This window comes from Elephas maximus, chromosome 27, assembly GCF_024166365.1.
Source record: "Elephas maximus indicus isolate mEleMax1 chromosome 27, mEleMax1 primary haplotype, whole genome shotgun sequence".
NCBI lineage: Eukaryota > Metazoa > Chordata > Mammalia > Proboscidea > Elephantidae > Elephas > Elephas maximus.
This window is the reverse complement of record NC_064845.1, coordinates 26,777,140-26,793,856: the sequence shown is the minus strand read 5'-3', so window position 1 is coordinate 26,793,856 and position 16,717 is coordinate 26,777,140. Positions and strand designations below refer to the sequence as shown.

General features: G+C 47.7%; 1 protein-coding gene and 1 long non-coding RNA gene across 6 annotated transcripts in view; one reads left to right on the top strand and one right to left on the bottom strand.

The window, feature by feature from the left end:
- Window positions 1-16,717, top strand: part of LOC126068310 (ral guanine nucleotide dissociation stimulator-like) — a 1,065,244-nt gene that overhangs the window by 228,171 nt on the left and 820,356 nt on the right. The window lies entirely within an intron of this gene.
- Window positions 1-16,717, bottom strand: part of LOC126068373 (uncharacterized) — an 84,386-nt gene that overhangs the window by 2,263 nt on the left and 65,406 nt on the right. The gene's annotated exons all lie outside the window — the stretch shown is intronic.

The following is a 16,717-nucleotide window of genomic DNA, read 5'->3' as shown; positions in this document are numbered from 1 at the left end:
TGAAGGGTTTTATGCACAGGGTGACAATATCTGATGTTCATTTAATTCCAACCCCATCCTAGTGCAGATTGGGAAATGAGACCAAGAGTGGAAGTGACTTTCCCAAGCTCACAGCACCAGACCCCAGCCCTGTTTGGAGATGTACTCCATGCTGCTTCCCATGCCTGCTTGAAATTCTTCCATCTCTAAGTTTGTGCATTAGGTACAGGGGCAGATTATCCAATAGGCAAGGTAAGCATGGTGGTGAACACCACATCTTTGATGTGACAAAACCCATGTGAAATTGTTCACTAAAGATTAGAAAGTAAGCACAAGTAGACCTGTGCTCACCTTGCTTACAGGGTCATCTGCCCCCAATCAGGGACTGTATATTTGAAAAGAGGCTTTGATTCTATAGGAAGGTGCTGTGGGGTTGGAGAGGCAGGTGCCAGTCATACCTAGAAGCAGAGTACTAGATGCAATGAAAAAATATAAAAAGGTGAAAATGTTCATTACAGATAATCTGGTAAGCAGGTAAACCGTGTGCTTACCTTGCCTAATAGATAATCCACCCCTGATTAGCTACAGGTAACGACAGCCCGCGGGATCAGTAGGTGTTACCTCACATATCCCTGCTGAGGTTCCTAGGAAGAAGACGCTAGAATGATCCCTATTGTGTGGGTAGGGGCACTGGCGAGGCTCTGAAAACTACAAAGACTTGTCCAGGGTCACAAACTGGTTGAGAGGGATGAGCTTTGTCTGAACCCAGCTCTGTCTGCTCAAAGCTGGGGCCCTGGATACGCCCAGGCCTTCCCCAGGTTCTGGGGGCAGGCGAGGGCTATGTTGGTGTCACTGTGTACAGTTATGGAGATGGCATGGGGACAGGTGAGCATTCAGCAACACAGAGAGGACTTTGGGGAGGTCTTAACTGACATCAGGTCCAAGTCAGGAGGCCAGGATGTGACCTCACTTCCTTGACAACAGACTACATAGAACTTGGAACCCTGGTGATCAGCCCCCTACCCAGCTCACTTGAGTGGGGACACTCAAACTAGGAACATGTTTTCTTGTTGTCTCCCATCTTCCCTTGTATCAAAGCTTGAGAGACCCAGGAGTTCGACACTTTCACCAAGGCTGAGACATGGTCTCGTCCCCCAACCACGAAAGCTCAGGCCATTCACCAAAAAGAATCCAAAGGTAACACAGGATGGTCCAGGGCTGCCAATCCAGGCAAGGCCACCACTGTGATCCCACCTGGGCAGATCCACACCCATCCCAAGGTCATACCATCCCCAAGGCCATGCCAGCCCTTGTCCTCATGGGGTCCCTGGTAATGGGGGCTGGGAGGAAATGTGGACAGAACTGATGAGGCAGAAAGTTGTTGGCTGAGGCAGGGTCCATTTGGGAGAGAGATGGGGGGTCAGGGAAGGAGGCGCCATGTGATCTGGGGTGATGTGGGAGAGGAGGAGTGATAATGAGGATGATGAAAATGGTGCTGGTGCTTCAGGACTAGCACACCTGGAGGGCAACCCCTAGGTCCACCCCCACTGTCTCTCACCATACTGGGTTCATGGGGCTGAGTCTGACCGTGGCTGGGACTAGTCCATCAGGTTCAGTGCCTTGGGGAGGCTGGGGGCTGGGCTGGCAAATGTGGAGGCCTCTTTCACTTTCCTGCCCTGACCACCCCGATAACACAGAACACTGGGATATAAGTCTACCCAGGGGTTCCAGTTCAGACCAGGCCTTAGGGAGGGACTCTCGGGGTCACAGGCTGAGTCAGCACTCTCACCTGGGCCTTCCCAGAGATCCAGCTAACCCTGAGTGTGGCAGTCAACGTGTTGCCCTAGCTGCTGGCATTGCCAGGGCCACTGCTGACCCTGTACCAGCCCATCTTCTGCCAGATCCGGCTGCAATACTCAGAGGTTGATTTTTCTATCCGTGGACTTGGTCAGGGCTGGATGGTGCAGTCCACAGGCCGACCCATCCAGCATGTGGGAACTGGGAGCTCCTCGGAGGCACAGGGTTTGAGGGGCAGAGAGGGAAGCAGACAGCTCGGAGGGGGTCTTGATGTCTCCCTGGCCACTGCTGGCACTGTCTCTGCAGAACTGCCCGCAGGAGATCCCCAAGGAGAAGGAGAATGGCGTCATCTACTCGGTCTACCCCAGGAAAGGGGCCAGGAAGGGCTGGCACAGGTTCTGGGTGAGCGCGGGGGGAGGGGAGTGGCATCCCCACCCAGGGACCTGAGACGACCAGAGGGGCCCGGGCCGCAGAAACCACCCTGTAGGCCTCAGGTCCTTCCCAGGACTTTCTGTCTCGAGGGCCTCCAGTCCCCTCCCAAAGGAATCAATTTTCCCCCGCTCCCTGCTGCTCCCCCTGCCCTGGCCAGCTACAAAGTCACTCTTCCCATATTTGTAGGAATATCAGGAACCAGTTTTTTTACTGTCCTCACTTAAGTCCATGCATCTTTTGCATGTTACTGCTGTTTTAGTGTTTAACTTCCAACCCCAGGGCCCAGGCAGCAGTAGGCTTGACTGTCCTTCCACACCTTCTCCCAGCTTTACACATCATCACACTTAGCAGGCTTCTTTTACCATAAAGTGCGGGCTTCAGACTATGACACACCGTTTTCTACAACCTGCAGTCTCCGGGACACATCACATGACCCCTTCAGATCAGGGGCTATATCCTGACTTGCTGCAGAATATTCCAGAAGGGAGGCCTATCCCCACAGGGACTGAGCCTCTCACTGCTACTGGCCCTGCACTGATTCCTTCTGCTGCCCTTTCAGCAGGGCTGCAGGAATGCTTACATGTGTCCTCATACACTGGCCCACCCAGGACAGACCCCCAAGAGTGGCATGCTGGGGGAAGGATGTGCACATTTCAAGTTACGATCACTAGAGCCAGACTCTTTCCCAAAACAGTGGTCGCAGTCCCGGGACCGAGCAGCTTGTGATGCCGGCTGGGTCTCTGCATCGAGCCTGTTTCAGGTGTTATGGTTCTTCTCCATTTTGCCAGTCGGCTGTCAGGGTGGCCTATAGAACTGCAGGGTGGTTTTGAGGCATTTGTTGTCCCTGAGAAGCTGAGCCACCTCTCGATCCTTTACCAACCATTCACATTTGTCCTCCTTGAGCCATCTGGTCAGATCCTCAGTTCTCCAGGATCTCCAGCCTCTCACCCTTGGCTGGATCTGGGTATTCCACAGCTTCGGGTTCTCAAAAACCCCTTTAATGCACAGAAAGAAAAATCCCTGTCTTGCTTATCTCATGGGTGTGTCTGCTCTGTGCATTGTCTGCAACTGGGAGGGAGTGAGCTTCCACCAGATGTTCCCTTCTGAGTCAGGAGCAGAGCAACCCCCAGTTAGCACAGAAGAAACATCAGGGAAACCTAGTGTCACAGTTTCGGGTTCTGACCAGGTGACTTCGAGCAGATACTGGATATCACCAAGCCTCTGTTTTCACATCTCTGGAATGGGCTGTTTTGTGAGGACGCACTGGGATACTGTTCTTTCTACAGGGAGATACCATGGTTACTTAGTTAATAAAATCATTTCAGGTTTCTAATGCTTTTAATCATCTCCCAGATCCAATTCTGCCTGGAAAGCTGAGTCCTACCTCCTGAGACAGGTCACCGAGGGACAGGGAATTCCTGGTCCGAGCTCGAGGCCCCCAACCCTCCTGGTGGTTCATGGGGCTGCCTCTGACAATATGTCCCCACTCTGTCCCACTCCAGTGTGTCTGTAGTTCAGATGAGGACCTGGATGAGGCCTGGGTGATGAAAACCTTCAAGGCAGGCTTGCTGGAGAAGCTGGTGGAGCACCTGGTGCCCGCCTACCTAAAGGGTGACATCTCCTACATCAAAATCTTTCTGGGAGCCTACAGAACCTACGCCACCACCCAGCAGGTCCTAGACCAGCTGCTCCAAAGGTTAGCAACCCGCCTTCCACAACCCAACGGGGACTCTACCTCCTACCAATTTTGAGTCTGGAGAATGTCACTTCACCACTCAGAGCCTCAGTTTTCTCCCCTGAGAAGTAGGGTGGTAAATGTCCAATCAACTAGAATTACTGTCAGGACCACATGGGATAAGCCATGGAAAGTATGTACCCGGAGCCCAGCTCTATGGTAAAGGGTGCTGGAAGGGCTGATATGTTCACGTTTATTATTTTCCTTTCTCCCATGAAGAAGCTGTCTACCTCACCCCTTATTGACTACATGCCCTTTAGCAAACCTACTTACCGTTTGTAAAGGGGAGGTGGAGATTTCATTTAGTGGGTGCTTGATATAACCAGGACAGGGATCCCTGGATGCTTAGAGAGGGGCCCCAGGACTCTCAGATACCTGGGAAGGTGCTGGTTTGGTTCACTTATTCACCAATCATCCATCAAGCCCCTACTGTTGCAGACGCTGCTCTCGGTATTTAGCACTCTTCAGTGAACAAAGCAGATAGGAAGCCCTGCCCTCTTGGGCCTCCAGTCCAAGAGTCAAACAGGAACACTAGACATCTTCAGCAAGTAGTGCCCACAGTGCATTAGATGTGACACTCTCACACCACCTCTAGGTATGGATGTAACCACCCCTATTCTGCTGAGTATGGTGAGCCCCAGGAGCAGCCGAAAGGGTGAGTGGACTCTGGGTGAAGGAGGGACTCCTATCACTACAGAAGGGTGGAGGTTTTAGGGGGCCTGTGTCTGGATTGGGGGAAACCCTGGTGGCATAGTGGTTTAGTGCTATGGCTGCTAACCAAAGATTCTGCAGTTCGAATTCACCAGGCACTCCCTGGAAGCTCTACGGGGCAGTTCTACTCCGTCCTATAGGGTCGCTATGAGTTGGAATCGACTCGATGGCACTGGGTTTGGTTTTGGATTTTGGTATCTGGATTAGCGTTGGCAGACCCGGGGCCCCACACATCTGGATTCTAGTATAGGCATGAGTTTAGGGGCGCCCCCTAAAGGATGTAAACAGTCATAGAGAACTGGGAGTGGAACCTGGGCATCCTGGGGAGCAGAGGGGAGGCTCAAGGCACAGAGAGGCCCCTGAGACAATTCATCCTCCCACGATTCCCTCATGTCACCGGTTGCCCCCTCCTCTGTTTGGGGCCCAAAACAGGAGGTCCGGGGGGACAGGGGGTGGAGAAAATTGCTCCCAAATCCAAATCACCAGTCACGGGTGCTCAGCTGCATGTGGGGCCCCTGTCCCAGGGGAGAACAGTGTCTGTGGGAGAAGAGACCCTCACACACATGCAGAGAACCAGGCAGCACACTGGTGCACAAGCTCAGATGAGGGTCTAAGGGCCTGCGCATCTGGGTCAGGGGACAAACTCCATGTGTCGCCCAGCATCAGATAATCCTGGAGCACTACTGTGTGCCAGGCTGTGAGGTGAACATGCAGACACACATCTCCGTGCCCTTAGAGGGTTACTGTCCAGTGGGGAGAGGGCCAGGGGACAGAAAGGGATGTAATTCAGGCTCCCCGAGGAGTAAGAGTCGGTCAGAACACTGATGGGGAGCTCCCTGGGACAAGGCTCTGTGCTAGCCTCCTGTCACTGACCAGACCTGCCACTGTCTGGGCAGCCAGAGGGCATGATGCAGGGTGCTGCTGACCTTTGGAAAGTCAGGGGCAGACAGAGGGATTGGACCCTTGCAGGGGTGTCCTGAGAGGGCAGTATGGTGGGAAAAGCCAGACCTCTGACCCTGCTCTTCACCACCCATCCCTAGCGCCAGCTCCTTTATCCTGGGCACATGGCTGAAGGAATACTTGGAGGATTTCAATCAGCCCCCGGACTTCCCCTGTCTAAAGCTCGTGGTGGAGTATGTGCACGTGAACATGCCAGGCTCATATCTGGAGCATGATACCCAACTTCTCTTGGCACAGCTGGATCAAATGGAGGTCACTGAGGCAGAGCCAGAGGGTGAGGAAGACTGGGCATGACTGCATGTGAGCTTCTGAGGGGCACAGGGGAAGACCCCCAGAGGCTGGGGTTGAGCCAGAGTTCAGAGTAACTTCAGGACCTCCTCTGGGGGACTACAGTCTGGGAAGACTTCCTGGGGTGGAAATCTTGGGAACGGGCTTCTCTTCGTGGCAGTGGGCTGTTTCCCATCACTGGGAAAGCATGAGGAAAGGCAGTCATGTTGGTGAACCTTTCTCCTCTTGCAGCTCTAGAGCCGGGGCCAGCGCCAACTGCAAAAGGAGCTCAAGAGCTAACTTTGCCCCAAGAACCGGCTCCTGGACTATCTCCTGGGGTACATTCTGCTCCTGTAGCAGCACCAGAGCTCCATGGCACACCACCTATTATGTCATCAGCTCCAGCACTGGCACCAGATAGAGAGCTGGCTGAACGGGTGGATCCCTCTCCTGGGCCACCTCCAGAACTGGCTCCCAAACCACTGGCTGATGTCAATCCTGCTCCTGCTCCTGCTCCTGCTCCTGTTCCAACACTGGAGTCTGATGGAGCCCAGGTCTTCCCCCAGCTCCACCACCAGCATCAGATGGAGAGTCAGATGGAGAGGTGGATTCCCATCCGGAGCCACCTCCAGAAGGGGATCCTGGACCGCCAGCTGACATCGATCCTGCTCCTGCTCCAAGACAGGAGGTCAACAGAGCACCAGCTATTCCGTCACGAGCTTCAGCTCTGGCAGAAGATGGGTAACCCGCTGGAGGTTCACATTCTTAAGCGGGGCCACCGCCTTAGCCGGATCCTGGACCACCTGGTGATGTCCATCCTGATCCTGTACCGACACCGAAGCTCAGTAGAGCACCACCCATCCCATCAACAGATGGAGAGGCCTCAAGAGAGCTGGGTTTTTACCCTGGGCAACTTCCAGAACAGACTCAAGGACCACTTCCTGAGTCAGATCCTGCTCTTGCAGCAACATTGGAGCTGGGTACAACAACAGGTCCAACATCACCAAGTTGAGCACTGCCACCTGACAGACAGCCTGCTGAAAGACTGGATTATCTCCCTGGGCCAAGACCATAATGAGCTCCTGGACCGCGTGCTGAGGTCCATCACAAGCCTGGACTAACACTGGAGCTCCAAAGATCACCATCACCAACTCCAAAACTGGTACCAAATGGAGAGTCAGCTGGAAGATCAGACTCTTATTCTGGCTCGTGGACCACTGGCTGATGTCAATCCTGCTCCTGTACCTGCAGCAACACCAGAGCTCACTGTACCCCAAAGCCCTCCATCTCGATCTCTGGCCGGGCACCAGGAGAAGAGCCTGTTGGAGGGCCCAGTTCCCATCCTGGGCCACCTACAGAAATGGTTCCTCAGCCAACTGCTCCGGCACCAACACTGGAAGTCCTTAGAGCACCAGCTCTTTCATCACCAGGTCCAGTAGTGGCACTAGACAAAGAGTCAGCTGGAGGGGTGGATTTCCATCCTGGGCCACCTACAACTGGCTCACGGACAAATAGCTGATATCAATCCCGATCCTACTCCAACACTGGAGCCCCATAGGCTATTAGGTTCTCCACCTCTAGCTCAGCCTCAGGCACCAGAGGCTGAGCCAGTTGCCATACCTCAACAGGAGCTCCTCACTCATGGCCAGGAAACATTAGCCTCAGAACCATTTTCTTCTTCTCACCTCAGTAGGTATTTTTTTGCTTTTGTTGTAATATTTTTCCAGCTCAATTTATGCTTTAGAGTTTATACTATATTAACTGGTAGATGTCTCATTAAATAAAGTTTTGTTTAAATAGCTTGAAAGTGTGTAATAGAGTGGCTTTACCTACTTTCACAATCCTATTCAACCATCACAAGTATCTACTCTACAACACTTTCATCACCACTGTGATGGTTAGTGTTATGTGTCAACTTGGGGAGGCCATGATGCTCAGGGATTTGGCAAAAATTATGTAATCCTCCTCCATTTTGTGATCTGATGTGAGCAGCCAATCAGTTGGAAGAGAAGTTTTCTTGGGGATGTGGCCTGAAAATTAATATATCTTTGGGGGTGTGCAACCATTAATCTAGCCAATGCTTTTTTCTCTATCCATGTTTTAAAAGACCACCAGAAGCAGTCTTCCTTCAGCTGGTAAGGCCAGCAATACTCCTTCACTATTTTATCTCAGGGATACATCAACTCTCAAGTTCCACAGGGAACTTGATCGCTTTTCCCTTCCAAAAGACGTCACACTGGTCCATTACATTAATGGCATTATGCTGACTGAAACTAGTTAAGAAAGAAGTATCAATACTCTAGACTTGTTGGTAAGATCTTTGCATGCTAGAGGGTGGAAAATCATTCTGACAAAAATCTAGGTGCTTACATCTCAGTGAAATTTCTAGAGCTTCAGTGGTGTGGGGCATGTTGAGATATCCCTTCTAAAGTTAAGGATAAGTTGATGTATCTGGCCCTTCCTACAACTAAAAAGGAGCCACAACACTTGTTGGGCCCCTTTGGATTTTGGAGGTATCATATCCCTCATTTGGGTATGCTACTCCAGCCTATTTATCAAATGACTTGAAAAGCTGCTAGTATTGAGCAGTGCCCACAAGAGAAAGCTTTGCAACAGGTTCAGGCTGGTATCCAAGCTGCTCTGCCAATTGGGCCATATGATATGGCAGAGCCAATGGTTCTGGAAGTGTCAGTGGCAGATAGAGATGCTGTTTGGAGTCTTTGGCAGGCTGCTATTGGTGAATCACAGGGCAGATCATTAGGATTTTAGAGCAAAGCCCTGCCATCCTCTGCATTTAACTACTCTTAGACAAAGAGCTTTTGGCTTGTTACCGGGCCTTAGTAGAGACTGAACACTTAACCATGGGACTCCAAGTCACCATGTGCCTGAGCTGCCCATCATGAACTGGGTGTTGCCTTATTACAGAGCCATAAAGCTGGATGTGCTCAGCAGCACTCCATCATTAAACGGAAGTAGTATACAGGATATCGGGCCTGAGCAGGACCTAAAGGCCCAAGTAAGTCGCATGAGGAAATGGCCCAAATGCCCATGGTCTCCACTCCTGTTACGTTACCTGCCCTTTCCTAGTCTTCATCTATGGCCTCATGATCAGTTGACTGAGGAAGAGAAAACTGGTGTCTGGTTTGCAGATGTTTCTCTGCATGATATGCAGACACCATTTGAAAGAGATGACGTCATGTCTGTCTGCCACACCACCCTGCCCAGTAAAAGCATTAGCCCCTCCACTTCCATCTCATGAGATTAGCCCTAGCCCAGCTGCCTCTAAAGAGTCCTTGCCTGAATCATTGCCCGGGGCATCATCTGAGGCAGATGCTTTACAATGCAATGCTGAATGTTCTCAAAACAATTCCACACTACTGATTCTGGCTTCTAGACCTATAACCAGACTTAAGTCCCAGTGAGCCCCAAAAGGTAAAGTACAAAGTGTGACCCAGGAGGAGGTATGCTACACTCCAACAGAACTGCTTGACTTTTCTAATATGTACAAACAGAAACCTGGGGAACAGGTGTGGGAATGGTTATTAAGGGTGTAGGATAATGCTGCAAGGAACATAAAGATGGATCAGTCTGAGTTTATTGATATGGATCCATTAAGCACACATTCTTCATTCAATGTTTTAGCTCGACAAGTTAGGGAAAGATCTAACAGTTCCTTTGGTTGGGTTGCCGAAGGACGCATTACCCAGTGGCCTACACTAAATCAAGTTGAAGTCCCAGACCTGCCTTGGTATACTGTAGAAGAAGGTATTCAAAGACTTAGGAAAACTGGCATGCTAAGGTGGATTTATCAGGTTAAACCCACAGACCCACACATGGAATGCCCAGAGAACACACTTTTACCACAACTGTGAAGAACAAATTTATGAAGGGAAATCCAGCATCCTTGAAGACTGCTGTGATTCCTATTTTATGGAAATCAGATTTCACAGTGGGAACTGCCCTAACTGAATTAAGACAGCTAAATTCAATGGGGCTAATCGGACGCTGTGATAGCAGGGGCCAAGTGGTGGCACTCAATCAAGAAGGACAAGGTAGGCATGGTCACAGTAATGGACAGCAGAGTCACAGCAGTAATCAGAATAGTCTGACTCATATGGACTTATGACTCCTTAGTCATGGTGTTCCTAGGAGTGAAATAGATAGGAAATCTACTATTTACTCGATCTGTACAAGCAGATGAATTCTAGGTCAGGTGAAGAGCAGTCTAACTCGAATCGCCCTCAGTCAACTCCCATACCTGAGAGAATTTAAAGACCCACAACCCCTTGAATGAAGGGAAGGCCAGGTCCCCATGACGAAGGGCTCAAATACACTGCCAAAAATTTATATTGTTATTCTCTCCCCTAGCCTTCCTCAAAGGGATGTATGACCTTTTATGAGAGTGACTTTTCATTGGAGAAAAGAAAATAATCAGACTTTTTGGGGATTACTGGATACTAGCTCTGAACTGACACTAATTCCAGGAGACCCAAAATGGAACTGTAGCCCACCACTCAGGGTGGGGACATATATAGGTTGAGTTATGAATAGAGTCTTGGCTCATGTTTGTTTCACAGTAGGTCCAGTGGGTCCCGGAATCCCCCTGTAGTGATTTTCCCAGTTCCAGAATGCATTATTGGAATAGACATACTCAACAACCTGCAGAAGCCCCACACTGAATCCCCAACAAATGGAGAAAGGGCTATTTTGGTAAGAAAAGCCAAGCGGAAGCCATCACATCTCCCCTCAACAAGGAAAATAGTAAACCAAAAGCAATACTGCATTCCCCGAGGAATTGCAGACATTACTGCCACCATCAAAGACTTGAAGGATGGAGGCGTGGTGATTCTCACCACATCCCCCATTCAACTTGCCTATTTGGCCCGTGCAGAAAACAGATGGATCTTCGAGGATGACAGTAGATTATCAAAAACCTAACCAGGTTGTGACTCCAATTGCAGATGTGTTCCAGATGTGGTTTCATAGCTTGAGCAAATTAATACATGTCCTGGTAACTCGTGTGCAGCTATTGAGTGGGCTAATGCCTTTTTCTCCATGCCTGTTTGGAAAGACCATCAGAAGTTTGCCTTCAGCTGGCAAGGCCAGCAATACCCCTTCACTTGCCTGCCTTAGGGCTCCATGAGCTCTCCAGCCCTATGTCACAATTTGGTCAGCAGGGGCCCTTGATTGCCTTTCCCTTCCATAAGATGTCACACTGGTTCATTACCTTGATAACATTACTCTGGTTGGACGTAGTAAGGAAGAAGTATCAGTGACTCTGGACTTACTGGTAAAACATTTGCCTGCTAGAGCGTGGTAAATTAATCCCACAAAAATTCAGGCTTCTACCACCTCAGTGAAAATTTTAGGGATCCAGTGGTAAAGGGCATGTGGAGATATTCCTTCCAAAGTGAAGGATAAGTTATTGCATCTGGCTGTTCGCGCAACTAAAAAGGAGGCACAGTGGCTAAGGGCCTCTTTGGATTGGGGAGGCAACATATTCTCATACTCCAGCCTATTTACCAAGTGACTGGAAAAGCTGCTACTTTTGAATGGGGCCCAGAAAAAGAGAAGACTCTGCAACAGGTTCAGGCTGCTGTGCAAGCTGCTCTGCCACTTGGGCCGTATGATCCAGCTGATTCAATGGTGCTTGAAGTGTCGGTGGCAGACAGAGATTCTGTATGGAGTCTTTGGCAGGCCCCTATTGGTGAACCACCCCACAGACCCTTAGGATTTTGGAGCAAAGCCCTGGCATCCTCTGAAGATAACTACTCTCCTTCTGAGAAATAGCTTGGCTTGTTACTGGACCTTAGTAGACACTGAACGCTACAAAGACAGCTCATTTTTTCATTACACATTCTGCTTCTGCAGTTTTTCTGCTCCTTTAACATCCTTTTCCTTCCTGTCCTCCTATTTAATGTCAGCTGCTTGTGCCCAGGCACTGCCACCTCAATCTGCACCATTTTGTCACTGAAATATCAACAAGCTACTCCAGTGTCAGCTTCCAAGAGACCTTGAGGAAGTCCCTCTGCCCACATGTACCTCAGCCTCCTCTATGTGTCAGAAGGATGGTGGTCACAACCCTGATTGCTCAAATGTGAAAAGAACTCGGAACTGTAAAACAACAGACACATTTACGTAAGGGGTTGTTATTACTATTAGCACCTTCACCTGCCTTTACAGGAAAGTTCTATTTCCTTTTAACCCTTATGGCTCTATGAATGCCTCGATTGAGCCGTCTTCTGCCACCTAGCCACAGGAATTATTTTCATCCTTTCACTGATTTATTATCTGTTCTCCATCTTAACCTTTCACTCTGGCCTCTTAGTTTAGCTGTTAAATGACTACCTGAGTTTTCTAGATTCAAGGACCGGGAACCCCAGGGAGGAAAGGTGCAGAGTAAGGGAAACTCAGGGATGCTAGCCAAGACCAGAGCTGCAGGCTTTCAGGGCCTTACACCCTGTTCCTCAACAGCATTTCCCCTCGGCTCCTTAGGTCTGCCACGGCTGAGCTCAAAGACCATGTGGGAGCAGTTCAGTAAGCAACTGTCTGCAGAGGGCCCTGCCTGCAAGATAAAATGGACCAGGTCTCTTTAAAATGTGCTTATTGTAGTGAGGGCAAAATAAGTGAGGGATAGGCACTGATATGACAATGGCAATGTCTGAAATGGCAAGTGGACAACCACTGCTCTGAGCTGTTTCTCTCTTCAATTGCTTTCTTATTAATCATCTTTTACCTATTCGCCCATTCTTCTGGAGAAGCAGGTAGAATAAAAGTTGAAAGCTATGGAATTAGTCATACAACTCTAGCACATGTTTTAAAAGTGTTGTCATTAGCCTCTTCTAACTCACATCTTCCAAAGAAAGTAAGTGCCCTGCTTTGTTGTTGCTGTTAGGTGCCGTCGAGTCGGTTCTGACTCATAGCGACCCAACGCACAACAGAATGAAACACTGCCTGGTCCTGAGCCATCCTCACAATTGCCGCTATGCTTGAGCTCATTGTTGCAGCCACAGTGTCAATCCACCTCGTTAAGTGAGGGTCTCCCTCTTTTCCGCTGGCCCTTTACTCTGCCAAGCATGATGTCCTTCTCCAGGGACTCATCCCTCCTGACAACTCCAAAAAGCCCTGCTAATAGAGTGTAAATCCTCTGGGAATCGACACTATGACTTTCAGCTTAATTTTGTAGAATACATTTTTTAGAACACATGTATTTTTCACCAACTGGTATCACAATAGAGGGTCCAGGACACAGTGGGAGAAAAATGGAGAACGAAATTCAAATTCACAAAAAAGACCAGACTTACTGGTCTGACAGAGACTAGAAAAACCCCTGAGACAAGGGTCCCAGAACACTCAGAACTGCAGCTACTCCTGAAGGTCACCTTTCAGCCAGATTAGACAAGCCTATAAAACAAACAGTAACACACGTGAAAAATGTGCTCCTTACATCCATCAAGTATATGAGACCAAATGGGCAACACCTGCCCAAAAGCAAAGACGAGAAGACAGGAAGGGACAGAAAAACTGGATGAAAAGGGAATGGGAAACCCAGGGTGGAAAGGGGGAGAGAGCTGACACATTGCGGGGATTGCAACCAGTGTCACAAAACAATTTATGTAGACATTTTTGAATGAAAAACTAATTTCCTTGTAAACTTTCCATTAAGCACAATAAAATAATAAAGTATTTTAATACATGTATTTTATTTTATTAAAAAATACATACATTGAAAAATTTAGACCCTTAAATTCTCCTCTTGCCTTCCTCCCTCTCCAAATCTCAAGGAGTCTTCCTCCTTCTCTAGATCCCACATCACCCAGAGCTATATTCGTTTCCGGATCATCTCCTTCCTTGGACCTTGAGGTCTCCAGATATCCCCTGACCCCATTCCTAGCAACCCATCTCACATCTCACACTTTCAGCCTTCTTTACTTGCTTTCCCTTGAATGCTGATTTTCAAAGGGACATCACTTGCATGGGACTTCATGCCTTTGTTCTCACCTTTCAAGCCATCTGTTACTTCCTCTGGAACTCACTGCTGGTACAAAGCAGCAGAAATCTTATTTCCCACAGGAACAAAACACAGGGCGAACTAAATGGTCTCCCCTCTTTCCTATCACCTTACAAAAATGAGGTGCAAGGGACGGAATATTATGACCAAGGAGGAAGGAAAACCCTTGGGCTGTGCTAGATCTGAGAAGTGATGATGACGGGAGGGATGACATCAGAAAGACTCCATGAGGACTAGGATTACTATTCAGTAAAACTCCATCAATTTGCTGGTAATCACAGCAAAATTGCAAACAATCACTGGTGATGAAAGACATGCAAAAAAAAACAATGAGATTTCACATCATGCATCTTAACCTAGCAAAAATTAGAGAACTGGAGAATGCCAATTGTGAGTGAGGATTTAGGGAAACAGGGGCCCTCCAAGAACTACTGGTGGACGGTGGTCCTTCCGGAGGGCAATCAATACCACCTATCAGATTAAGTACAGACAGTCCCCAGGGTATGAACATCCAATTTACGGACAACTCACAATTAAGAACGGACTGCCATAAAGCCCATTATGATAAAAAATTGAGTAAAGTACAACAGTTCATAATAATGACTGTAAGTGCTACCTTGTGATGCTCATGAAAACACTGTGTGGTTTGGGAGTGTTTCTTAATTATTTTATGTGCATGTTCTTGTTGTTGTGTGCCGTGGAATGGGTTCCGACTCACAGTGACCCTACAGGACACAGCAGAACTGCCCCATAGCAGCTGGGAAGGAAAAATGGGGACACTATGGGCCTTAATATATGGTATAAACAGAATACAAAGTATAAAAATGCACAAACACCAGAAGATAAATTAGATAACTGGAGGCTCCTAAAAATTAAATACCTATGCTCATCAACAGACTGCACCAAAAGTGTAAAACAAGAACCTATAGATCAGGAAAAAAAATTTGGCCTATGACATATCCCACAAGGGTCTAATCTATAAAATCTATAAAATACTTCAACACCTCAGCAACAAAAAGACAAATAACCCAATTAAAAAATCAGCAAAGGATATGAACAGATACTTCACCAAAGAAAACATTCGGGCAGCTAACAGACACATGAGGAAATGCTGGCAGTTATTGGCTATTAGAGAAATGCAAATCAAAACTACAGTGAAATACCATCTCACCCCAGCATTACTGGCACCAATCAAAAAAGAGAAAATAACAAATGTTGGAGAGATTGCGAGGAGGTTGGAACTCTTATGCACTACTGGTATAGGAATGTAAAATGGTACAACAACTATAGAAAACGATATGATACCTCCTTAAAAAGCTAGGAATACAAATACCATATGATTCAGCAATCCCACTCTTGGGAATATATCCTAGAGAATAAGAGCCATCACATGGATAGACATAGGCACACCCATGTTCACTGAAGCATTATTCACAACAGCAAAAAGATGGTAACAATCTAAGTGCCACAACAGAAAAATGGATAAACAAGTTATGCGACATACACACAATGGAATACTATGCAATAATAAAGAACAATGAGGAATCCACAAAACACCTAATAACATGGATGAATCTGGAGAGCATTATGCTGAGTGAAATAAGTCAATCACAAAAGGACAAATAATGTACAAGACCACTATTAAAAAAACTCAAGAAAAGGTTTACACACAGAAAAAGCAATCTTACAAGAAGGGGAGGGGTGGGGAAGAGATATCACTAACTAGATAGTAGACAAGTGTTAACTTTGGTTAAGGGAAAGACGACACACAATACAGGGACCTCAGAACACCTCGACAAAGGCAGAGTCATAAAAGTTTCCTAGACACATCCAAACACTTGAGGGATCATGTTACTGGGGCTGAGAGCTGGGTACCATGGTCTCAGGGAATATCATGGTTGATTGGCATAACACGGCTCATAAAGAAAATGTTCTACGTGCTACTTTTGTGAGTAACATCTGGGATCTTAAAAGCTTATGAATGGCGACCTAAGACGTATCTATTGGTCCCATCCCATTCAGAGCAAAGGAAAAAAAAAAAAAAAAAAAGACAAAAGGAAAATATTGGTCCAAAGGGCTAAAAGACCACATGAACCACAGCCTCCACCAGCCTAAGCCCTGAAGACCTAGATAGTGCCTGGCTACCACCACTGACCACTCTGACAGGGATCACAATAGAGGGTACTGGACAGGGTGGGAAAAAAAATGTAAAACAGAATACAAATTCACACAAAAAGACTAGATTTACTGGTCTGACAGAGACTGAAGGAACCCCTGAGACTATGGCCCCCAGACATCCTGCTAACTCAGAACTGAAGCCACTCCCAAAGTCTACCTCTCAGCCAAAGATTAGACAGGTGTATAAAACACATAACAACACACATGAGAAATGTGCTTCTTAGTTCAATCAAGTCTATGACACCAATGGGCAACACTTGACTGAACAGCAAAGACGAGAAGGCAGGATGGGACAGGAAAAATGGACAAATGGATGCAGGCAACCTGGGGTGGAGAAGGGGAGAGTGCTGACACATTGTGCAGATTACAATCACTGTCACAAAATAATTTGTGTATAAATTTTTGAATGAGGAACTAATTTGCGCTGCAAACTTTCACCTAAAGCAAAATAAAATTTTTTTAATTAAAATATAAATTATCATGCAACTCTGCAATTCTACTCTTAAGTATCTATCCTAGAGAAATTAAAAGTATATACACACAAGGACTTGTTTATGATAATGTACACAGCAGCATTATTCATAAGGGTCAAAAAGTAGAACCAATCCAAACATGCATCAAATGGTGAGCAGATGAACACAATACGG